The 27566-nt window shown below is 28.8% G+C and overlaps 1 protein-coding gene across 1 annotated transcript in view; it reads left to right on the top strand.

Annotated features, from left to right (window-relative positions):
• Ras85D (GTPase ras-like protein 1) overlaps positions 1–16562 on the top strand; it is a 158168-nt gene extending 141606 nt beyond the window's left edge. The window contains exon 9 of the mRNA XM_085818519.1: positions 8133–16562. The gene's annotated coding sequence lies outside the window, so the exon portion shown is untranslated. The remainder of the gene's footprint in view (positions 1–8132) is intronic.
• The last annotated feature ends 11004 nt before the right edge of the window (positions 16563–27566 follow it).

Raw genomic sequence — 27566 nt, 5'->3', positions numbered from 1 at the left:
GAACATGAGCTACAGCAATTAGTCTACACAGTCCGCAAAAATAGAGCTGAAGATTGCCACACAGCGGTTGTAGCTCTTGACATTAAGGGACCCTTCGACTCACTGTGGTGGCCAGATATCATTGAGGCTCTGGAACAGCTTCACTGTCTCCCTACCATTAGACATCTGCTTAGAAGCTACCTAGACAATAGACAAGTCCAGATCACACTGGATGGAGCAACAGTGACCAAATCCCTACAGAGAGGCTGTCCACAAGGGACTTGCTTCGGGTCGAACTTGTGGAACCTAGTTGCAAACATCATTTTCGCTCTGTTTGAAAACCGAGAAGGAGTCAAACTGATAGCACTGATAGTCTGCACTGATGACTTTCTATTAATAGTGGCAGGTCGGTCAAACCTGAGCAACAGAACACAAGAGTGCCTAGACCAGTGTTTCCCAACCTTTTTTGTGCTATGTCCCACCTAATCCTCTCTAAAAATTTTAAGCTCCCCCTAGCATATACATAATTTTTAATATTTAAAAAATTGAAATGTTCACGAAAGAAACTTGAATGATTAGCTTTTAGGAAGAAATGACTATGAAATTTTGTGAGCAAACACAGTAAGTGAACTTTAAAAACATGGATAACTAAAATTCAAGAAAAAACTCTTTTTAGTGAAAGTTTTTCATTTTAAGTATTAATACTTTTTATTATTTAAATTTAGCAAGATCCTTGCACTTGATACTTGCTGCAAAGAAATTTTATGTGAGGTTCCAATTAAGATAACTTGAGTTTCAAGTCTCCCAGTTTCATTATATCCAATCGATTTTTTTTTTTTTTTTTTTTTTTTTTTTTAAAGCAGCAAATCATTTATAGCACTAAATCCGCATTCAGCAAAATATGAAGATGGAAACGGTAACAATAGCTCTCTCGCAAATTTTGTTCATTTGGATATCTGATTCTGGTTTCCTCACAAAGCTATGTCATCGCTCCTTTTATATTAAATAGTTTTAATTGACTCATCATTTTGCATTTCTGTGAGTTCTTTTTACTGCATATTTGAAATATCAGCCAAATCCACTAGCATTGGCTGCATCATACAAGTTAGGAAATCAATTTGTTTTAAATTACAAAATCTTTTAAATCAGCCAATAAAATTTTCAGATGATTGACAATAACAAGTATAGTGGTATCAATAACAAGTATAGCGGTAGTCACGTCACATTTTTGGAGCCAATGAGACTTTTCAAAATTTTTGTGGTAAATAGTATACGCCTGACATAATTCAACAAAGATAATGAAACCAAATATCTTCCTTTTGCATCGGCATAAGTTTTATTTCCTCCTTGAAGCTGTTTATTTATTATATGTAATTTTTCAAAGATATCGGCTAAATAACCCACGATTGTCTTGTTATCCATTAACAGATTTTTCATTTCAGGTTTGTCGCTTATAAAATAACTAAGAGTATCAAACAGTTCTATAAATCTTTCCAAGCAGTTCCCTTTCAACAGACTTCTTACTTCAGTGTGAAGTACAATTCTCATATAGTCTTTATTTTGTTTTTCATAAAATAACTTGAAAAGACATTCACATTTTCCCCTAGCTTTAATAGCACTATTATACACTTTACTTATACACTTTATAACACTACACTTTATAACTGAATTTAGTACTTCATTTAGAACAGGTGAATTGTTTTTAGCTAGCAGGTTTCCTCTATGAATAACACAACGCACAAGAAGCATTTCTGGATTCTCATCTTTTATCAATTTTGAGCAACCTTTTTTCTTATTTCGTGCTTTATTTTATTTTTCAATCATCATATTAGGAGCACCATCTGCAGTACAAGATGTATTATATTTTTTATATCAAAGTAATTTTTTAGCTCCAAAGATACTATAAATATCTTTGGAGGTAGTGGTGCTTTCTAATGATCTACAGAAGAACAATTTTCGGCAAAATCCCCTTTATGAATATATCTTACAGAAGTTACAAGTACGGCTTCACTGTCTCTCAAAGTTGGTTCATCGATTTGCACCGAAAATGTTCTTATTTTCAGCTTTTCAACAAGTTGTATTTCCAAGTCCTCATTTAATCTTTCTTCAGCAAACAGTATTGTTATTTAGTGGCATAGCTTTAACATCTTTGTCATCTTTTTTCTAGAACAGTTTTAAATGCTGATATTGATGGTTTGATTTAATTCTCCCCTATAGTGCAGCTTTTCCCAGATTAAGCGATGATTAATGAAATTTGATAGCCTCAAGGGCACGATTTTAACAGTTGCATTATGAGCAGTAAATAGAGACTTTAATATTACTCTTTTTTCAAAAATTTTTCTTAAAGTGTGAAAATAAAGCAAATCTGAATTAATATCAGCATTATGTTTCGCCTTCAAATGTGCCTCAAGACGACCTAGTTTCATTGATTCGTTGGTCAGGCATTATTGGCCTAAAAGACAAAAGTTGACCGTTTAATGGACCGGATATGAAACCAAATTTTAAATATACCTCCGAATACGGACGAACGTTTTTTTCTTGCTTGCACCCCTCATTTCACTACGGGCTGAAAGAAAGAAATATAAGATCAATATAAACAGAGCTTCCATTCAAGGAAAGACTAATATACCGGTTGCCATTCCTACAGTAAAAAATAAAATAAATTCATTGCTGAAATGTGCGAGAAACGTCTTGAAAGCACAGTGTATCAGTTATTTAAATACCTTTAAAAGAATTTAAATGTCCATGGCTACATGTTCTTTATAAAATATTTAAAATGCATCGTAATTTAACAACTTTTTTACATATACATCACTTACATTTTTCTTTATTTTGGGGTATACAAAATGAAATTTCAAACAATTTTGACTTAATTTAATGACAAATTTGATGAAACATATTTAGAACGTCTTTTGTCCCCTTAAACTCTGGACGAGTCTAGTTTGGTTTTAGAGTGCCTTTGGATCCTTGTGAAGTCATTTCGACTGTTTCATATTTTTTCGACAGCATATAAACGTCTCACTTGTTTTTCCATTTTATAGCTAGTATTCGGTTGCAGCTTCTTATTGCATATTCACCCCTTGTTAATTTTACACTACACAAATCTTTTGGCATATTCTTCCTATTCGAAGGTACTGTGCCAATTACATTTGTTTTATATTTATATGATAACATCATAAATAATTTTGAGGAATACCAATTGTCTATGTACAAAGTGTGACCCCTGTGCAACACTGTCTCAGAAAGCTCTTTGACAACATTTTCGGAAGCGCTATCATCACAGTTTATTTTATTGTGGGCGGTTATATTTTAAATTCATAACAATAGCCGGAATCGGACTCTCATAATTTATAAAATTTAATGCCGAACCTTGCCCTTTTGGATGGGTTGAATTGCTTATAAGATAAACGCCCTCTGAATTTCATAAGAGATTCATCAATAGAAATTTCTTTTTTTATTATATACACATTTTTAAATTTTTGGTTCAAAAAATTAATCACAGGTCTAATCTTGTTCAATTTATCTGTATCGGCAACCAGATTATTTTTGAGAAATGCAAAAACCTTGTAATTTGCACATATCTGTTCAAAGGCAATGATTTTCTAAATAGGGGTGTTTCGATAACAGCCTTCTTTGACCAATTCATTTGGATTCTTGTTTTTTTTTTTTTTTTTTTTTTTTACCTGTGACATGATTATTGTCAATGCAAAATATCTTTTAATTTTGGTAGAGTCTACAGGAAACCAAGTGTCGTCGATTTTTCGTGTTCTATGTGGATTTTTTAGTACTTGATCTGCATACTGATTCATTTCGATTACAATATTGTTCCAAAATATGTCATCAAATATTAGATTAAATATATCAAATTCTCCTCTACTTCCTCTTAATTGACATAAGGCTTCCTCTCTTATGCCAGGAGTCATCGTATAGTCCCAGATTTTTGGACTATTTCTTCTTTCTTTCCAAAGCCAGGACTCTGGTAGTTGATCGTCACTGGATGAATCATCACTAATTATTTGCCTATACTTTCTTCGAAAATTACATAATTCGTAGCTACTGTCACTTTCATTAGCAAAATTATTAGCACAATTCTCACTGTTTTCATCACAAAATATTTTTCCAGAGAGCATCTCGTGGGGTTGCTTCTCTAGAATTTATGAACGTAAATTTCGATGTGCGAATGTGACCAAGAACAACTAGAAACTGATCACAATACGAAGAGATAATAGAAATACATCATGAGCCTTGTCTGTGCTATCTACAAACCGCGACCGCCCTACCACGGGGGCGATGCCCGTCATGTTTACGAATGCCTAGATTAGTGTGTTACACAAATCGTGCAAATGTCCCGAACGCTGCGCAGGCTTGTATACAATTGCAGCCCAACATCTTCGAATCTAAACCGTAGGTTAAGGGGTTAAAAAAAGAAAAAACAGTACTAATCCTTAGAATCAGTAGGAAGCAGAAGATTAATAACAGTACACTTAATTTATTTTTACAATTTAGAATATTATTTTTTATAGATGATTCAACAATTTTTATGTACAACAACAAGAGCTTGTCTTCATAATGAGCGTATTCACATAGCATTTAGCTCTCACATATTGTTTTACATACTTATTTAATACCAAATTTGAAAAGTTTTATTTTATCTTGTAATATAGTTTTGCGTGAAAGTCTCTTCAGAGCTTCAAGTAAAGTATCATTTCTGGTTTATTAATTTTAGCCAAAATTTAATATGTTATTTCCATTATTATATAAGCCTTAAATTGAAAAACTTTGGATTATATTTTAATATAATTTTTTGTTAAAAACTGTTATGAGCTTCCTGTAAAATACTAGTTCTGTTTGTTCAACTTTACCCAAAATGTAATCAACTCTCAATATGAACATAGAAAATTTAAATATGGGAAATATAAATTTTTCAAAATTTCACATAAGAATTATCATGAATGAAAAGACATAATGCATAAACCGAAATCATTTCAAAAATAGTAAAATCATGCTATGTGAACCCTGATTCCACTGAAAACTTGCTTTTGAATTTTGGACCAAAAAGACATTACTTCCATTACTTATGTATTTAGGTTAGCAGAATGTAAAAATATGATAAATAGAACTAACAGCAATTAAATGTTTTTCATTTTAATTAAAAAAAAGTTTTTTTTTTAATGTTGTTGTTTTCTTGCAATATTGCTTTTCCTTTTCTTTGTGAATTTGACAATAGCAACCATATTAATTTATCAAATCTGCTGTAACATTTCTGCGTATAATTTGGATCTTGAGAGGTAAAAAAAATTACGATCATTTCAGTCTGCTCAAAAGCCTTTTCATGTCTTTTAACAATAAATCTTCCAATGTGAATTTCTATTGCTTCTTTCGTCTCTTCCTTTTTATTTTCATAAGGTAACAATGTAAGCAGCTCTTCATTCGATAGTTCACTGTTTTGTGCTTTAAGATGATCAGTAGGGTCATTATTAGCAGCTTCAGTGTTTAACTTTTCAGAAAATTGCACAGTTTTGATTTACCTTCGGACTGAATTATTTCTTGGTCTTTAAATCCTTCAAAAATTTGCATTTAAGTTAGGACAAAACCTTCACCAAGTGCAATTTTCAGGTTTAAGAGTAGGACCTTCTTCAATATTTTAAGAGAGTATGTAGCTTAAGAATTATTTAATATTATTATATCTTAAATATCGAGATTGAAATGTTTCATGTAAAATGCTTTAAATGTTTGCAATAGTGCCTTCATCCATTGGCTGAAGATACGAGGTTGTATTAGGAGAAAAAATAAAATATTAACACTTAGATAACCATTTTGTATGAAAATTGGATGTCTGGGTACATTATCCAAAACTATGGATGTGGAAAGGAATGCTTTGTTCTCACTTTTTTTTTTTTTTTTTTCTTCTGGAAGGAAATAAGGTAAAAATCAGTCTTCAGAGATGTGGCAGTGATCCAAGATTTTTTTTAACTGAATTGAAGTTTGACTAGAAGTTTACATTGACATATAAATAAACACAATGATTTCAGCTTGCCATCACAATTTACTTTGCCACGAAGCATTAAAATTAGTTGATCCTTATTTTTCTTTATCTTGGATTAATTTCTTTATCGTTATCTTAGGTCATTTTCTTAGATCGCTTTAAACTTGGCATAGATGTTTCCTCTTTAGCAATGTAGCTCTTAGGTGGCTTTTTTTTTTTTTTTTTTCTTGGCAGAATAATTGTCTCATTTACATTGACGAATTGTGCAGGCATGTAATATTCTTTAATTAATTCTAATTTTTTAATATTTTGCTCCTGCACTTAGCAACTTAAAGTTAACTACATTGCTCTTTTCTTGTAGTGGGTAAATTATTAGCTATTATATGCTTGTGGCAAAAGTGTCTTTGCAGTTCTGTTTTTTGTTCTTGAGCATTTCAATAATGGACAGTTCATGGCATACATGATGGGCATATTTCATATTTGTATCTGATTGTTAATCCATGCAGTTTAGGTCTTCTTCATTTGGATAATTATGGCATCATCTTTTCCTAACAGTCGTGTAGATTGCATATACTGCCCATTAACTCCAGACAAGTATTTCTCTTTAATCTTTAAAATTGAGCAGATGATATAGAGCCTAATGAATATCTGTCACAAATACTTTTGACAATGTTTTTGGCTTTGTATGGTTGTAATATTTTTGCTCTATGCATCTTTCTGGCGTATTGATAGTTATTTATTTAAAAAAAAGGGAGGAGTGAAAAGGGGGTAATATTAAAGAAAATGGGACATTAAAGAACATTTAAAGCTGCATAGTAGTGATTCAACTTTGAGAGCTTTACAAAAATTATCTGAATTTCCAGTTTTCTAAAAATTTTTCAATTTTATTATTTATTTAAAGATTTAAAGAAATAAATAATTGTAGTAACATCTCAAACATATCTTTTATTTTAAGTTATGTACATATTTTGATATCTCTTTAATGTTAATTGCATATGTTTAGGAAAAAATGTTTTGTACAAAAATTGGGAGTTTTATTACCATAGTAAACCTTCCTTATTTTCCCGTAACTAATGACCAGTTTTAACAATTAAATTTTTAAAATTTTTATCTTTTCATTTGAAAAATTTATTTTGAAATCTGATACTGTGTTTGCAGCTGATTCTAAGAAATATACAAAATTCTGAAGTATTTGTGATGTTTGCATTTTGATAGATTTATTGCATGAGAAGTATAATATTTTATCATTGTTTATGTAATTACATTTTGTTCTGCATTGGGTGGGTAATATTTTTCAGAAGGAAGTGAGATTATTTTTTAAAATTTTATATATTTAACTATGAAAACAAAATTTAAAGTTTGAAACATTGTGTTTACTTCATGCTATATTTCTATATTCTTGGTTTCAGTTTCATTATTTTTGATTGCTTCCTTTTTTAAAAATAAATTATTTTCAGAAAATGTATCACTTGAAATATTTTATTTTTTTTTTATTAGCCCAGAAGGGTTATTAATTTCGTTTTGGCGTTTGGCGCTGAAAACTTTAAATGTTAGTTTCACTTTTCAAACTGTTGCCACCATATATTGGTTTATATTTAAATAAACTAAAAATGAAGAATCTGCATAAATGTATGTATGTTTCTGGCATTGTGATAAAACAACGATATCTAGAGCCATCAGATTTTGAATAACTTAATCCTTCACCAAATATGGGCATCTGGAAGCCCTAATTTGGAATTTGTTTTAGTATCAATTTCATATTTTGTAACACTTTAGCGAATTTTTTATTAACAAACTCAACGATTTCAAAGTGGGCAATGGTAACACTGTATTGGGAAGAAGGAAAAAAAAGTATCTCCAGTGCACGAGACTGTGTATCGGAAATTCTAAATATATGCTCATATAAAAATTATTTTGCAATATTGCTGTTGAATTGAATTTTATGGTTTAAATGTGAAGAACATGATATTTTATGAATAAAGATAACAGACAAAATGCTTTAAAAAAAAAAAAAATTGGACATTATATAAAATCTTAAAAACTTTCAGTTTTTTTTTTTTTTTTTTTTAAATTTTTTTTCCTTATTTTGATTCAACAACTTGGAAGAGTATTATTTTTAAGTAATTGACTGTTTTACTTATTATTTCATTTATTTATTTCTTTTCAGAAGTTTGCAGTATTAATTTTGAAAGTAACAGGTAATAGCTACTTTTGCAGCTTGTTGGGGTCTCAGTTATTTTTGAAGATGCCCATTTGGAGCCAACAATACATTGGACTCATTTCTAACAAAGTAATTTCTATGACAAAGTTTTGGAACTTACTCCAACTGCAGTTTATTACAGAAAAAAGAAACAAAAAAATAATGCACAGTGTTAAAAGAAGCACACTGAAGTGACTATTACTAATAATGTATTATAGCCCCAAAAACTGACTTTTCTGGGCAGAATGAAGTGCCGAGTGTACTTCTTGCAAGCTGTGATTCCATTATTAGAATTTCTTTTAGGACTGTTTTATTTTTTTATTTGTTACATTTCGTTCTATAGTAACTGTTACTTACTATGCACAATTGTTTGAAACTGTGCATCAGTGAAGAAGTGAAAACTGCCATCAAACTTGATATTCACTGCACAGCGTGTTTTGTACTTTTATGTGCTATGCCTGATTGTTTATCTTCCATTTTATTATTTGTATTATAATGTCAGTGTGCAGGGGTGATTTTCCATCTTAATTCAGAGTTACAGCATATCATCATCTACATAATTAAATGCTTTAAATTTCAACATCATTAAATTTTTTATTGATATATGTTTTTAATTTTCTGGAACTTCTGTGTCAGTGCTGTATAAAGTTAGAGAATAATTTATAAGCATGCTTTTTTAAAGCATGTGTTTTCCAATTTGTATGTTTTTATTCAGATTTTTCATATATAACTGTCATGAGTTATATAATTCTTTATAAAAATTTTTGTTCTATAAGCAGATGAAATGCTTGAAATTCATATAATCTTGAATTATTGTAAGGTTAATAAAACCCATGAAAAGTGCCATGTGAGATTTGTTTCATGCAGAATGAAAAAAATCCCATTATACCTGTGAGGTCTAATCACCCCTGGTATATCTGTTATTTCGTTTTCCTGTATGTATTCGTGTTATATATGTGACTCCATCGATGATCATCTGCTGTTACAATTATTCTGGCATTACATTTAACATCATATGCTGTATGTGCTTTTATGACATTTTTAATGTATTCTATCATAGTTGTGTTATGCAATAAGTTTAACTAGTTAGGTCAGTAATTGTTTTTATAGCTTTTGTAGAAATAGTATTATACTAAAATATAAAAATTATACTTTTGGATATAGGTTTCTGAAGGTGCTAAACTTGATTTTTTAAACAGATATTGATTGTTAATAATCTAAATTATGAGTCTGTCTTTTGCTTTGAACTGTCAGTTTGAATATTGGTTTTAAATTGTAATGGCTAAATGTTTCTATTAAGTAGTTTCATTGTGTTTACTTTTATTTGATTAAAGGTTATAGGATTCAACATGTATTATTATTATTTGTTCCTTTATTTTGTGCAGTTTTATCATGGATGCATTATTATCAAACAAATTATTTTCATTTAAAAAATTAATTTGATTGAACATATCATTTAGCTGTGTAGTCTTTTAATATATTAGTATTTATAAATTATTGATTTATACCAATTTGATATTTGCCTTGAGTTTGTTGCATGTATATATTTTAATCAAGCACTGACAATCTTTTTAAATAAATTATGTAGCAATAATTTTTCTTTTCAAATCCAGTTTTTGTCTTTTAATTAGTATCTGCATGCACCTCTGTGTTGCGTCGCAAGCATTTTTATGTGATTGAAAATGGGATAAATTGTATTTTTAATTTTTAAGTTTAATATCTTTGCATCATTCCTAATTTGATTCCCTGGGAATGTGTAAATAATTTTTACAAATGCTGAGTTGTGTGAATTTCTGAATTTTATTTTAGTATTAAAAAAATTTCTTCACTACATATTTGTGGATAGTTCACTACATATTTGTGGGCTTCATTTAAATTCCCTCACTCAAAGTAGTTGTTTTGCTGTAATTCAAATTTTGAAATAAAACCGTATTAAGTGATTAGTGATATCATTGGGCATAGCAGCAAAACTTTAATTTCATTTTGTTGATATATTATTCTGACATGTGTATTGTACAATAAGTAGTAGCATGCTGAATATTTCATTTGGTAATTACTCAAAGTGATAATTTATCATATTCTGTATCTGTGCAGGATTTAAAAAAAATAATTTTCTCATATCTTGTAGTTAGAATGCATAAGATTCTTATGTCAGGGAAGAAAAATTTAAAGGTTTACAAGTTTTGTATATTCCTTTGAATACAAATTTGTTTGATTTTTGTAAAATAAAAGTAGCTTTTTATACTCGTATTTCTACGTCGGATCAACTCTATGATCAATTGAAACAAATTGTGCATAGAATAGATTTATTCAGTCGAGTTTTATATACAATATCCAGTGTTTTTAACACTTTTTCATGGCATATGCTTATGCTGTTTAGATTTGCCAGTTAATGAGTACCTCTTTTTATCAACAACTTAAAGTTCAGATTTGGAATAAGAGTTTTCCAAATGTGTGAAAATTAATTTTTCTAAATTTGTGAAAATTAGCTTTTTAAGGAAGTTTTTTTTTTTTTTTTTTTAAGCATTTAAATGGATAGTATGTTATTTTAATATAAGCTCAATATTTGCTGCATTAAATTTTTACTTAAAGGTACAATTGGTTTCAGATATTGATTTAAGGTTATTGACAATTATGGCTGTTATGTATGGGTGTGTATAATATTTTATGTATTTTCTAGAAAGAGTTGATATTTACTCATAACTTATTTATGAAAAAGGCAGTCCTTAGAAATTTTCTTCAATTTGTTTATTGCACAAAATTAGGAAATTATATACAGCTCTATATTTGACACACTGATGGCAAAATGAAGCTTCTTGTTTTATAGTAATTTAAAAAAAAAAATCATTTGTGAGAAAAACCAAAATTAATGAAAGCCAAAAATAGTAGCTAACAAAAAAGTATATAAACATTTGCATATGTTTCACTAAATATGTGATCAAAAAGCATTTCATATGATTCAATAAAAAGAATTATATAGTAAATAACTAGAGCAAATAAGTAATTCTACATTGACTGAGAACTTCATTATTAAGTTCTTTAAAATATTTTATTGTTGTGTAATGGTGAATTGTTCTTTTCTTTCCATCTAGTTGATATTTAAAATCCTTTTATTCAAGTAATGTGCTTCTAAATTATGATTTTATTATTTTCCCTTTTTAATGTTTACTATTTACTAACTTCTGGGAAAAGCTATATGTCTTGCATTTAATATTAACAATTAATATATTCACTGTTTTATCTTTTTATTTTAACCGCACCCCCAAAAAACTTCTAAATGCAACTGAGTAATTTAATATAATAACTGCCATAATAGGACTTAAATTTTTCTCTGTTTTAATCATGTTCAATTCATTTCATTGCTGATAACTTAGTCTAAGACTGTACATTCAATAAGGTAAGGTATAAGCTACCTCAGTTATTTAAGTATTGGCTAGCAAAGGAATGACAAAAGTGGGATATCCCTTTTCAGTAGAGCTGGCAAAGAAATTTGCAGCAGACATGAGTGCCATAAGCTCTCTTCCTCTAAGATTCAAAATCTTCAGCTTGAATATTCAAATTTACTGTCTGGTGAGGAATATGAAAGGGGGAAGTTATTGTAAAGATCAAAATCATAATGACTGGTTAATTAACAGAAGCTACATTACAGGGTGCCCCTTTTAGCATTTCCTTTTAGTCTTTTTTTTTTTTTTTTTTTTTTTTCAGATTCACTTATATTTTTTTTTCCATTTTTGGTGCCTACGACAGTGTGGGGTTAATATTGGAATGAGTTGCACACTTTTTAAAGAATTTAGCATAGTGAATCATAACATATATTTATGTTTTATAATAATGTAAAAGTTTCATTAATGAATGTATCTTAATAACATAAATTAAAAATGTTTTGTTCTTTGATTACAAACATTGCGTTTAGGTTGCATTATTTTTTAGTTGGAAAATGCTTTTTATGATGGTACGTATGTTCTTGATTGTTATTCAAAATTTTAAAAGTTTGAAAGCTTTTGCGTTAAAACATCAAGAATCAGTCTGATACAAGCTTGAACTTATATATGCCATTTTACTATTTCTCCAAATTCTTGTGCATAAGAAAAGCTACAGGAATAATCAGAAAAGTAAGAAAACAACTAAATAGCCTAATGAAAATGATTTACATGAGTGTAATAAAAAGAGGATTTGTGCTTTAAAGAAATGCATTGATGTTATCAGCAATTATGATAAAATGTCTCGAATAATTGAGTTTTTAAAGAGAGCAAAAATTAATTAGGTATGTACTAATATTGTATCATATCGTATTTCAGGCTTTCTGTCATGGTAACAAAAGTAATGCCACTTCATGCTTTTTCTTTCTTTTTGTATATATTCGAGTGAGACTCAAAAATTATCATTTCAGTTCCTTCATTGTAGTTGCTAGGGAGAAGTTTGGGGGCATAGAACAGGTATATAAAGAAAGAGGCTGAAAGAAATAACATGCTTTATCATAAATTTTACTTAACAAAATTTCTTTTATGTTTGCCATATAATATCATATCTAAAGAGTGTCTGAACACAAAGTTTAAAGAGTTAAGTATCATCATAACATCACTTCCTATGTACTTCATTGGGTATTTTTACTTTAGCATGGAACATGAAAGGAAAAGTTGAAGCAGGAATCCCGTTATTTAGTGTATAGTAAGGGGCTGAAATGAAGATTTTTCAAAAAAACTTCATCTGGGAAAGCCTGAAGTGGGACATATCTTATATTCTATGATAAAAGTTTTATACATACAAGTACATTTATTAGAGTATAATGGTAAATAAATTCTATATTATCATTAATGAGCATTTAATTATTATCTAACTCTGTTATATTCTAAAGAGATTTGTTAGAATAAATTATTTTGAAAACATGCACATTTTGGAATCCTCTAATCTGAGTTAGGTCCTGCATTTTTGCATTAATTGGAAATTTTATAATTTGAAATTGCGAAGAAAGATGAAAAGGGGCAGAATGTTAAGTCATTTTTAACTGGTTAAATATCTTAATTAATGAGCCTGTTTTGTGCATGCTCATAAATATATCTTTATGCATTTTCTAATAAAGACAAATTTAATGCCTATCTTTATTTTTAATAAAAATTTAATGTGATGAGGTATGTTGTTAACCTAAAAAGCCAAAAAAGTTAATATAAATTGCATATTATGCACATGTATTAGATATCAAGCTTTTAAAGCTTTATTGCTGTAAAATAGTTTTGTACTGTGAATGAAATATATTAAAAATTACATATTATATTTCACTGAAAACAGGATAAGTGAATAATCCATACTGTCCCAAAACGGAATATATTTTTATTATTACCTCATCATAGACATTATCAAATCTGAATTTCTGATTTTATCTGTTTTATTACTTCAACTTCCCCTCAAGTTTTTTCTTTTATATTATATGAGTATATTGATATGCCAGAGATATATCTAGAAGTAATGGCTGTGATATAGGAATGTGCTGTGCTGAATAAAAAAAACTTTATTATCTTTGTTACTGCAATAGGTTGTCTGCCGAAATAGGAGTTCTTTTGGCAGAACATGATAGTTAAGATTTTATATACGTAGGCAATACTATGCAAGGTTCTGCTCGTGTTCCATTTTCTTTTTGTCATCATATTTACAAAAAGCCAGGTATTTAGGTATTCTGCTGAGCTTTATCTTAATTTTAAAATGAGAATTTCTTAATGTCAATATAGCAATAATGATGACAATATAAATGTGGCTGGACTTCTGAGCTATTTTTAATATTGAGTCACATAAAATTTTTATCAGATCTGTCAGTATATGAAGTAATCTCACTTAGTTCATCACTGCAATACAGGTTTAGTATGTTAATTAGTTCATCACTGCAATACAGGTTTGAAAATACTACCTAAAACTTTTAAAATACAATATAAACTTGGTACTTTGGTAACTGGAGAGTGGTATCACTGTGATTTAGATTAAAATAATATGTCGAACAAATATGAATATAGAAGTCTAACAACAAAAATCAGCGTTATATTTGAAAATTTTCACAGGACTAGTTTCGATTGTTTTACCAAACCATCATTCTCATCTGCCAAAGTGCAAATGCTATAGTCAATCCAGTGCTAAAATGTATTTTTAGCACTATGGTCGATCCAGTGTTAAAATATTGTTCGTTAATATGCTGCCTCACATGTCAAATTGCATTGTGGAGAGAGTATTTCATGGTGAAATTGGCTGCCAACTGATATTGTGAAAGCGGTGTTCAGCAGATATTCAAGACAATTCATATAGTACATTTTATTTATAAGAAATTTATATCATGTAATATGTTGAGATAATAATCTAGAGGAGCATTGTGAGTTGATGTTATGTTAGCCACATAGTGTACTCAGTTTTTTTCAGTAGCTGCATAAAATATATATATATATATATATATAAGGGGAAAAAATAAATGGAAATTTTTATTATTTCATATTAATCATGGGTATCATTTTTTACTTGTAATTTTTATGTGAATTTAACTAAATAAAAATTTTCTTTCATAACAGAAGCCTCATTTCAAGTGTTTATTAGCCACATAGGGTAATGGTTGGATGAAACAGGTCAGCAGCATCAGGGAATTATTGACTGAAGATATCGTGTCACACTATGATGAAAATTTATCTCGATAGTTTGGATGAGTGTTATCTGATCAGTGATTAGAATTCTGCAAGTTGTTGATTTTGTTGCAATTAATAGGCAGTCTTGATTTCTGATGTTACCCATTGGATAAAATTTCATTTATTTGAGAGGATCTCTATGTTTAATTTTCTGTATACCAGTGCTAGTTATAGGACTGATTCAGGCCCTATTAGTGCTTTGCATCTTCATATGTGAAGTTGTGCATTACTCTACTGAATCTATCTTCTATCTATCTACATATATATATGAAGCTGAATAGTCATCTTTTACATTTCCTTGATCATTTCATTCAGAAATTTCAAGGACATTGGAAGTAACATTATATTTATGTAATAAATTAACAGTAAAGAAACTTTGTAATGAAAAAGAAAATTTATTGGCATTCTTGAGTAACTGTCTTTTAATTACTGCTGGATTTTTGATCCAGCAGTATTTTAAATTCCTCCAGACTTTTACAAAAGACTTTTACAGACATCCATGACTTCTTGAGGCTGCCTGGGCTAAGACTAAGACAGCCAGCTTCCTTACCATCATGCCAGTAGGACATCTAATATTAAAAAGAAGAGATAAAATGAATTTATAAAGCTATCATCAGAAGGCAGTATATTAAAGTTTAGTTATTTTCTGCTTAGCAGAAGATGCAGTAAGTCATAATATTATTTTGATAAGATTTTAGGGTCTTGAACACATCCCAAAATTCAGTGTTATCAATTATTTAAGTTTTCCAATGATATAAAAACAAAATTTGCTTGCAATCAAATTTCACTTCAGGATGACTTTTGAGGCTTAAATTTATTTTGATTGGTTTGGTTTATTGTTGTGGTAGTTCATGGGATTTTGAAGTTATTTCTAGCAGTTGGAGACATATTCAGCTGTATCCTTGTTCATGGCCATTTCCTTCTGAAACACATGGTTGGCCAGATTTAAGCAAATTTCTATGTTAAATATTTTTATGTAGAAGATAAGTATTAAAAAAATTATAACTATCGAAAGCAATTATTTGCTTTACATATTAATTATGAAATTGACCAAGATGACTTATATAGATTAAATTTGAAGGGAACTAGCACACAAAATTTTCAGAAGTTTTCATCTTTTAAAATACTATTTAAAATTCATTATGTCAGTTTAAAGAAATAAATCAAATAAGACTGTAATCTTTCAGACTGTAATAGTATATGTAATGTGATATGTTTTCATAAAATATATGCTGAAATTAAATTTTTATAGAGGTTCCATTCGAAAAAATTGCTGATTAAGACTACACATAAATGTTACTGAATCATGCTCAGTTTTCAAAAGAAAATTTCTAAAATCAGTCTGATATACTAGAAAACATTTTAATAAAACCTGGGTTGCAAATTCCCATCTTGTAGAAATTTTAAATTCAACATTTTCTAAAATTAATGTTTTTCAGTTCTTTTCATTACTTAAAGTTTTCTAGAATCATGCCAGTTATTTTATTACCATGACAAAGGCAATTTAAGTATTTTATTGGACATTTTAAGTGTATTTGATTCATTTTTTAAACTGAAACTCTGGACTTGCCCCTTGTCAATTAGGTGATATTTAATAACATAATCTTTTTAAACATTCAATAAGATCTTTGTCAGCTTAATAAAATTGATGAGTAACGGTTAAACAGTTATGGTTAATTCAATAATGAAATGTTAAAAAAAAAAAAAAAAAAAAGTAGGCCAGTAATGAATTTTAGGAAAACTAAGCTAAACTGAATTATATTACTTAAAATTGAAAAAACTATTTTACAAATCCTGCAATGAAGCTAGTAGAAATCTGTTATAAGGTTTTTAGTTTATTTGAATAAGTTAAGAAACCCCCAACGTGTGAGCTAGAAAATGAAAACTGAAAGAATATATCATTAAATTGCATATTACAGCTGATATTCTCTGTGTGGAGAAGCAAGACTGTAAAGAAATAAAACTGAACTATTTTAAGTTAGGCAACATAAATGAATCTGCAAAGAAGTAATCTCAGCTCAAAACAACACTAACACTTCTTTCGCTATTAAATTATTATGCAGTGCTTTATAATTTTAATACAGAAATTTTTTGATAACTGAAAAACTATTTGAAGTGGAATAGTCTTTGATAAAATAAATGGCAGTTATTCATTGAATAAAATAAGAGGTGTTCATTATAATCCTCCTTAGTGAAAATATTTAGACTGACTGCATTTGAGTATTAGTTAATATGGATGTTCCCAACTCATAATTCATGTTTCTGTAATCTGTGTTGGAAGATTCTGATTACATGTGTAAATCCTGCAAAATGTTCGTTTTCATTATAGTATCAGAAGATAAAAATTTAAGAATTTATATAAATTATGATTTCTTCTTCTGTTGCCATTAGATTTCCACTGTATAAATGTTGAAATTCTTTATGCATCTAATGTTTTATTTATAGAATTATTCTTGCATGATCTGCTAAAAAAAATGATTTGATTCTAACAAAAATCAGACAGATTTTTCTGAATTATATAACTCATTTCACTTCTTCCTTGTGTAAAGTACATGCTAATATTCCAACAAGGATTTTAAAATAAATATTAAACTGTGTTTTATTAAACATTACTTCAGTTTAAAATTTTCATTCTTAGCATAATATCTGGGTAATTTTAATGTTTTAATTATGCACTTAATACTGATTTATTTTGCACATTTTATCCCAGCAGCACTGTTTTCTTAAAATATGTTTAATGAATGAGAAAATGTTATACTACGTGGGTTTCAGAAGGTGTACACAGTCTTATACTTTCTTTAAAATTGAGTACAATAAAGGAATTGTACATATTATGTATATTTCAACAAAAGCAATAGTTTTTCAAATAATGTAAATATTTTGTTACATCATACAAAACATATATATATAGTATATCTTGTGGAATTAAGAGTGCCTAGCGCATTTTACATATAAGAGAGTCTGAAATGCATATGGCTAAATCTAAAGTGGACAGAATTTTCTAAGATTAGTATTTCCTTGTACACGTATTTGGAAAGGTACACATCTTGTCTCATCATAATTCCATTGATATGGAAGACAAATAACTTATATTTTGATGTCTTTGGCTTTTTCTGCATGATGACAAATTGCAAGTTGAATAGTTTAAAATGTAGTTAATAAAGGAAGTTTCTACCTATGGTTAATATAAGTGCCAAATGAAGCACATCTGATTAAAATATTGCCTTTTCTTGCTGCTTTACACCAAAATTATTTTACTATGCATTTCTGGTTTTCCGTTAAGTTCCTACAACTTCAGTTAAATGTTCTTCCTCAAAAATATGTAAATTCTAACTATTTGAAATCATATATAGAAAATTTGCATAATTTCAGCAGTTCCCTCCCAAATTATAAGTTACTGATTAAGTTAACTATATTGTACAGTATTTTCATGTAATTCTTTTACATGCTTTTTTGCTATAGTATACAGACTTTCGATTCTTTAAAGTATGCTCATTTTTTCGATAACAAACAAGTGATTTTAGGTTTTTTTACTTCATTTTAGCTTTGAATTCTTTTATTTTTTATTTGCTATTTTAAATAATTTTAAATCCTTTAATATATGTGTGCTTTGTTTTCATGAAAATATATGTATGCTTGAAAGAAAAGGAATGAAATGTATTTTTTAAAAGTATATACTTGTATTTCCAATATAGTGTTTAGAATATTTGTGATAAAACTTAATCAAGTTAATGTCTTCTAATAGTTTTATTATTAGTAATTTCTACATGCTTTCACAGAAATTGTATAAGAGCAGTTCTTCATATTTGAAATACTATCTGAGAAATGTTTTGGGATTATTGGCATATAATGCAGATATGACTGATCAAAGAGTTTTTTAGCAGGGTATATTCCTACTTCCAATTTCAGAGTATCTCTTTCCTGCCTTTTATTTTAATTTAGGAGTAAGATTGCATTAGAATGAGTCTAATGTGCACTGACAAAATATTATTTGAAAAGCAAAATATAATATTGCTTATTTTGTTTTTCATATTTATTTGCTTTGATTTATATGCATGCTGCTTAAAATATTGTCTTTTATTGTAGAATTAAATGGTACTACTTTACTGCTTAAATATTCACTTTTTGGCACATTTTTGTGTTAAAGGAAATTTGTTTTTTAATTTTTTATTTTATTTTATTTATTTATTTATTTTTTTTTTTTTTAGTACACTTGATGTGAATTTCACTGATTTCATCATCGGATAACTTTAAAATCCATCGACATCAACTGTTAGTGCCTGGTCTTTTTGATAAGCTATTTTAAAATTTCAGTTTTGACAGAAAACTGACATTAATGAATACATGCAACCATGTAAAGTGAGTCTGAATTGTGTAGAAATTTAGCATTATTCTGTTTGATATTTTTCACATTTTATGTCATTTTATAATTCTTTTTGGACTAGTAGTCAATAGTAAGTTCTTTTTTGTATTAATAAACATCTATTCTTGAGATCAGGAAAGGGGGCAAGAGTTCTGTGCTCATGTAGTCACTGCTTAGAATTAAATTGTTAAAAGTTTTATTTGGAGAAGAAATGCCTATTTTTGTAACTGCATAAAAAAATATTCTTTAACATTTTGTTGAAAGAATTATTTAATTAAAGAAAGCTTCTCTAACATATATTCTTGTAATTTTATTTAATTGCTTGATTAAAAAATTACAAAATTCTTAGTTTTTAAAGTTAATAATAAAATAAATATTTTTTAGTTTTTAAAATATACAAATTTTATGTGATATCTCTGAAATCTTTTGTGTTGTATTAGATAGAAAAAAAGCTGATTATTAAGTATAAAGTATTTCACTGTTTGTCAACACAGAAATCTTAAATCATTAATTTTTGTCAGTTCTAAATGACAGAATTCTTTCATACCATTATCATATTTAATCTTAGATATGACTTATAATAATTTCAAATTTTAGCTTTAAAAATTAAAAAACAGTATATATAATGAGCTTTGTTTTAAACATGTTATGTAATTATTAAAAAAATAATGGTTAATTAAAAGCTGTTGGTAGCACAGTAAATGGAATCTATTTAAGAATTCTTGCAAATCTTATTTATGTAAGAAAAGTTTTATTTTAAAAATAAATTTAATGTTTTGTGTCTTTGTTTCCAAAAATGGTTTTCATATATTTTTTAAGAATAACTAAATATGTTTGCACGAAAAGTAGGATTTATTCTTCATAATCTGATATTCTGTTTTATTTGTGCATGTAATAACTTAACCCCTTGACATACAATGACGTCCAAGAGACATCATTGATTTCATGTGCCATTGTGGACTTCTTGACATCTCCAAGACATCAAGAACTGTCTTAGCAAATGCCGTGCAGTATATTATTATTGTTGTATAGCAATGTAAATTTGAAAATAAAATGTTCTGTTTCTAAGCTTGCACCTGAGTGTCCAAATTAAATGGTATTCTTTAGGCGCATAATTTATTTGTATGTCAAGAAGTTAAGCTATGGAGATATAAATATATATGCATATTTAAGCAATAACTTATTCTTCATGTGGAAAAAGCTCTTTAAGGAATTATGGTTATATATGCAATTTTTAAGTATACAATAGTAAAATTTGCATCCATGTATCCTATTTTGATGATAATTTTTAGTTGCTTCATATGATTTGCTTTATATTTTTCTGCTGCTATATTGCATACAAGTGTGTTTGCATGTATGTGAGTGTATTTAAATATACGTAAACACAGAATATAAACTTTTATGTATTACTTCAGTAAAATTGTGAACCAATTTAATGTGTTAAGTAATTTAATAACTTAATAAAATTCTCAAACTTTTCAATTTTAGAACTTTAATTGCTGAAAAGTCTTATGCATAAATATTACAAAGCAGTAGTATTTTAATAAATAATAATGTTTCTTGTTTCTAGTTTTGCATACAGCTATTTTTAAATTAAATATACATTAACATTCATATGCGGTGTATTTGCCTGATTAGGTTTATTTTCTAGTATAAAACTTTGACTATTATGAGACATCGAATTTTGTTTGATTTGAAAAGTGCAAGTAGGTTTGTAGAATATAAAATATTTTATTGAATGTAAATTTGAATAATATCCAAGAAACTTAGATCTGAATAATTAAGAACAAATCCTCAGTTGTTTTATTAGCATTTTTTAAATTTATGTGTAATTCTTCCTTTGTTTATCATGATTAAAGCTTTGTGTAGATATGTAAATAATATGCAAGAGTTTTTTTTTTTCTTCTCTCTTTTAGGAGTATTTGTTATGTATATCAGTTTATAGGTTTGTAAACATTGCATATGATTGTTTTATGTTGTAACGTCTCAATAATCTATGAATTGAAAATGTTTGAGATATTTAAATTGCTGACTCTTTCTATAAGACTTGACATTTTAATGCTTAATTGTAAGCACATGTACTTTTCGATACATGAAGAGCTTGCATTCAAAATGCTTTATTATTTGAATGGTTGTAAGAAATAGTAATTGACTGAATTGTAAGAAATAGTAATTGACTAAAGAAAACCCTTTAGCGTATTGCATAGTGTAGCATACATATGTGTATTTTTAATACAAACCATGGTTTTTGAAATTTTTGTTCTGCTATTTCATCTCTCTGTTCATATATATATCGATTTTCCAAATGGAATTTTATATGTGGGTGCATACCAGATAAGTTATAATGTTCTCTGCACTTCCAATAACATACTGAACAGTTGTTAAATGTTTGGTTCCAAAAGTATAGTATATTTCTTTTTTTAATGAGGATTTTTTGGCAGATGTATTATGCAACACATTAAGAAATATTAGCACAGAAGAAAATAAAAAGATACTTAGAATTCTTAGCGTACTAATAGAGCTTGGATTTCTCAGCATCACATACATATTCTAAGACAGCAAGCAGTTTGTGAATTGTTACTACTTTAATTTTTTAAATGGCTAAGCTAGTGGCAGAAATTCTGGGATTATTATTTGAATTATTTTTATGTTGTATAGGAAATGATTTTTACATTCTAAATGTCCCATCACCCATGGTTAAGTAAATATCAATATCAACACCTTATTCAAGGGATGTTTTTATTTTCTGAAATAGGTAATGTAGTGAATGAAATCTCATTTTTGTAGTTCAATGAATACATATATTTAAAAAAGCATTAAAATTCCATATTAATATTCTTAGAAATTATCTGTTTTTGATGTGCATTTAGAAAAGTAAGTCAGATTTGTTTTGCATGTTTTCTTGCATTTAACTAATGCTAGGAATATCTGCTTTTCATATGTATAATTTTTGCTACAATATTTCATGTTTTACATAATTAATTTAAAGAAGAAATGAATAACATCAGCTCAAGACTACTAGTTCTCTGAAAAATGTAATTTGCAGTACTTTTTTATTTATCTTAATAATCTCATTAATTGAAACTTACAGAAGTAAAGCTAGAAATGTGCATAATATAGAAAATGTTGAACTCGGTTGTCTTGATGAAAGCTAGTTTAAGGAATTAAAATGCATATAGTTTGATGTTTAAAAATTTATAAGTCAGTGGAAGAAAATTATGTAATTCTCAACAACTTGAATATTGTACTATAGATTGCATGAATGCTTTTGTCAGAGAATAATTGCGTAATACAAAGTGATCTAATGTTCTGATGCAGCTTGCATGCATCAAAACTATTCTAATATTTCTCTAACAATAATCCAGTCTTATATCAAATGCATATTAAAAAATGCTTAATTTCTTTCAGTTTTAGGAGCAAAAACTTTTTTTTTTTTTTTTTCCTGTTGAGGAGTGTGACATTATTGTATCTGTTCTGAAATTAAAATATCACATAAGAAACAATTTTAAAATTTTACTTAATGAAAGTGTATCATTTTCCTATCAATTACATCATTATGTTAATGTTGCATACACTTTCTATCAGTGTCTAATCGATTGCATAAGTTTATCAGTTACACAGTTCTTTTAAAAACCTTAACCATAATCTTAATTAAGACTTGCCATATTTATAGACGATGTGGCATTTAACTAATGGTTAAACTGAGTAATTAAGTAATGATTTACAGTTTTCATCTAAATGAATAAATGCTTATGAATGTTTATTATATTAATTAAGATGTTTAGTTTAGATTTTTTTTAAACAAAACATATCCTTGCACTGCTGTTGAGGACCTGTGTCCAATTCTCGCAAACTGTGCATATTGGTGCTACTTAGTTACATGCTGCAGAGTTCTTGTTTAAATGTGTAATTTTTTCATTCTTTTCTTCCCCCTTTTTTTAAAGGAAAAGTTATCTACCTATGATTAAATTTATTCAGAAAGTTTTAAATGAATGATGTAAATTCAAATGCTTACTTTGACTTCTTGCACTTAAATCTGCTACGCAATTATCTGATGAATCCCTATTACGTTTAGAAGGCAGTTTTGTTAAAAGCATATTTTGTTTTTTGTTATGTGTGCAACCATATTGTTTTGTGGTCTAAGTTCTCATACCTTAATGGGCTGAGAATATCAGTTAATAATATTTCCTCTGTGTCATTATAATAGTAGCAGTTATAAATTTAATTTGTCCCTTAACAATCACAGGAAAAGAAAATAAATAGAATTCAATATTTATTATAAGAAACTAGATTGAATTAAACAGTAAATTAAAATTATTACTTCTAATTTTTGTTTTAAATGTTAGCTTCTGTATTTTTCAATAATTTTGGTACTGCGTTTTAAAGTTTTAGGTTGCAAAGCTTTACTTTCCCTGAGTGAGCATAAAATGATTGGAGCCATTGTTTTTCATTGCTTTCAGCATAACTTGTTGAAGTGACAAAATATTTCGGGAGAAATATTATCTGCTTCTATAGTGCCTCTTCTGCTAAAAGGAATATGTCTTAAGTTTTTCTCCACAATCTTTGCATTTACGTCCGCACTTTTGCCATTTCAAAGAATCAACGTTAGCATAAGATTCACCTTGACAATTATTTTCGGAAGCACGTTTTCGAATTCATGTAGTCATTCTGTTGCACTGCAATTGTTTTGCACCTAACATAATTGCACATTTCTGCAACTTTTATTTTTTCTTCTGATACATCAAGAAGCTGACAATCACAATTCGATCTTTGCTGGGAAACTTTTTTTTAATTTTACTTTTACAATGAATTGATATTCAACTGAAATAAATAACTGATTTCTATATGTGGTTGAAAGTAGAAAAATAGTTATATAATTCGTCAAAATTAGGTTAACCTAAAAACTGAAAGTGTCTGAAAACAAATGACAGATGTTATGGAGCATCGATCTGAAGGCTTCGCAATTTTAATTTTGCATAACTTGCAGTGCATTCACCAGTAATTCCCGTTTAACTATTCACTTGCTACTATTATTATGGAACAGAGGAGTATAAAATTAAAAGTTGACAAATGAAATATCTGAAAATGTACTGTATAGAGAAAACATTATTTGGCAAAAGGTATGTGTATTGTCTTCAAGATGTACTGAATACTTCTGATTTATTGTCACCTTTGTTTAATGTTAATTTTGTAATGTTCTTTTGAATATGGTGCATATGACTTAGTTTTCATGTATTAGATAATGTGCTTTGTATGATAAGTGAATTATGAAGGTCTTTCACAGCTTATATATATGCTGTGTGCAATTTTTTAAATAAAATTTATATAAATTCATAAGTAATGCTATATTTAAAGAACTGTTATTGTAATTTGAAAATCTGAAAATACCTCTTTTATATTTTAACTTGATGAATTTCTACTTTAACCTTTTTATCTTCACTGGAAGCATCTCTAATGTGATTTACAACTTTTCTTCAGTCTCTGAGATCATGCTTGCAATCTAAGATACAATTAATAATTTATGTACATGTTTAGTATTTTACTGTTAATTAAAGCTTTTCGAGGTGCCATTTTTCCCTTTTAAATTTAACCTTTTCAGAGGGAAAAAAAGAACACCATTCTCGCAAGGTTGTATCAAACAGGTTTATTGTTGACTGTTTGTATATAGTTGAAATAAATTTTGGGTATATTCTTATCAGAATATTTCATAATTTTGACTAATTTTCATTTTTATTTTTAGTTACATGAAAATGATTACAGTATTATATTAATCACAGCAGCTTATGTATCTGTAATAAGGCAACTGCTGGACTTGCCTTGACTACAAAGTACAATGCAGTTCGAAACTTATTCCTTCCTTTAATTTGTCCTTAGATAAATATTTCATATCTATGTGTTTCTTCAGAAGACTTAAACATTCTGCATAGCCAAGTGAAAAGCATAATACAGTCAAAAGTCGTTAATCCGGACTCGTCGGGACTTCGGCGATTCCGGATTATCGATTTTTCCGGATTATAGATCATCAGTTTAAATCTGGTAAGATGGCATGCAAAAATTACAAAATTAAAAATATGAAACCGTAATTTATGAAATAAAGAACAATTATGATCTAAAGGGTATCAAAATTTACAAAAAGAAAAAACTTAATATTTATTTGTTTACTTTATTAAACATTTCCTTCAATGTAAGTTGCTTCGTTTCATGTGATAATACTTTCTCTTTAATTCTATTAAACAGACATAATTTCTTGTTTAGTTACAAAGTTCCGCTGTTCAAGTCCTATAATTGCTGTGTTGAGAATACCGGCTAATTTGTCAATCGAAATGTTTTCGTTTTCAATAACCTCTGGGTCACTTTCTTCACTATCGGAAGCGAATTATAATGACGAGGAACTTAATTTAAATCATATCAAAGACGGAGTACATCGAGATGAAATACTAAACTTAGTACGGAATTATAATCCAAATAAAATAAAAACATCTGCTCTGAAGATAAGGATAGTGTTGACAGATCAACTTCCAATCCGCGGCGTGAAATTGATAAACAGATTTCGGATTTCAAAACATACTTTCGCTTTGTAGATACAAATTACATATTAGTAAATATATATTGGAAATTCTATTTGACATAATCTTTCTAATCTATCATAATCTAATAATGACGTTTCTGCCCCCCCCCCTCTGCCGCAGAGCAGCGTGAAATTGATAAACAGATTTCGGATTTCAAAACATACTTTCACTTTGTAGTAAATATATATCGGAAATTCTATTTGACATAATCGAAAGTTCAAGCTTACTTTTATAAAATTGCTCTAACAGTCTGCAAAAAATAATAAGCCGGATCCAATTCGAAGATTAAGGAACAACGCAATCTGCAACATTAACTGAATTAGATAACTTTAGCTTAGCGTATAACTCCGTTACACATTAAACGCGCATGCGCACAAACATATTCGCAGCCGTAAGGGTCTTACGCGCTCTCGTAAACGCCTGTGCGCTTGCGTGAACGCGACGCATGCGCAGAAAGTTTGTAGCTTTGATGTCCGGATTATAGATCATTCCGGATTATGGGTGTCCGAATTAACGACTTTTGACTGTAGTCACATAACAAAATGATGTGGGATTGTGTTCTATGCAAACATCTGTAAAGCATAGACTTAATGATTTTTGTGAATTCCTTTCTAACTTTCAGGATTTCCGATCTTTTCAACTCTTCATCTGTCAGGTATCATTATTGTGATAAATACTGTTTACTGCTCTTGATCACTTTATCTTGATAAGAGAGAGAGATTTCTGATAGGCTTTTAAGGTAGTACTGGCCGATGTGCTTATCCAGCTATCAGGGCGTATATCATTTACTAGTCATTGATATTGGAAATGGAGCAAATGGAAGGTCCATCCGACCTCATTGAACGAGTCTTGTGAGCTGGATGCTTTAGAAGGAAAAAAAAAATAGATCATAAGGAATGGCCAGCATGTTTCCCGGATCTAAATCTGATAGAATATGTTAGGATATAATAGGCACATATATTGCTTTTAGACCACAGCCTCCGTTGACGACTTTCCGCTGTAAAATTCGTTCTAGAAAAGAGGAGTGGAACCTTCCAGAACCACATTGACTGTCGCATTAATTTAGTGCCTTTCAGATGTGAAGCCTGTTGTACGTTCAAGGTAGTCATACGCTTTATTAGCGAATTTCTCTCAAAATGATAATATCAAACATCATTTCATTTGTTCGATTGTTTAATTTCCTGCCTCTTTGAAATTTAATTTATAGTGTGCTGCATATTTGCCACCATTTTTCTGTTCTCTCTAAGTTGTCTGTTCCTTTAATTTTGCTGAATAGTATGCTTTTGTATTACATTTCACCTCACAGTGTACTTGCAAAGTGCCAGTAAGAGCTTAGCGGCTGTCTCACAGTATTTGCTATTCCAAGTTAACAGTCGACTGTGGGTGATTTTACTGCTTCGAATTTTAAAGAGCTCTGCAGTAGTTTACAAAAAATATGTTTTCAACTTCTGAAAGCGTAGCAGAGGCTTTTTTAGTTTGCTTTACAAGGTGATTCGAATTATTTTTCGTTTTACAGAATTTTTGCTTTCACAAAATTAGCTTTGTTTATTGTTAAAATCTTTAAGAGTCACTATTATAAATTTTTAAATAATAAACCCAGTACATAATTGCAAATATTATGAACGAACCAGGGAAAATTTTTCTGCAAAGAACGTCAATTTTGTGGCCAAGCAAGCTGTATTCCAGACAGGTAGGACATACATCGTTTAATAAAGCTTGGGATGGAGATGTAGCATTTGTATAATTGGCGTGTACGGGTTTTTCCTCTTTTTCTTTTGTAACCCATGTATTCGTTATGGTTTTCGGCTTGTCA

Source organism: Stegodyphus dumicola, chromosome 6, assembly GCF_044657685.1.
Source record: "Stegodyphus dumicola isolate Sdum_Otavi_A_Nest chromosome 6, ASM4465768v1".
Taxonomy (NCBI): domain Eukaryota; kingdom Metazoa; phylum Arthropoda; class Arachnida; order Araneae; family Eresidae; genus Stegodyphus; species Stegodyphus dumicola.
The sequence above is the reverse complement of the archived record's forward strand: the minus strand, read 5'-3'. Positions and strand labels throughout refer to the sequence as shown.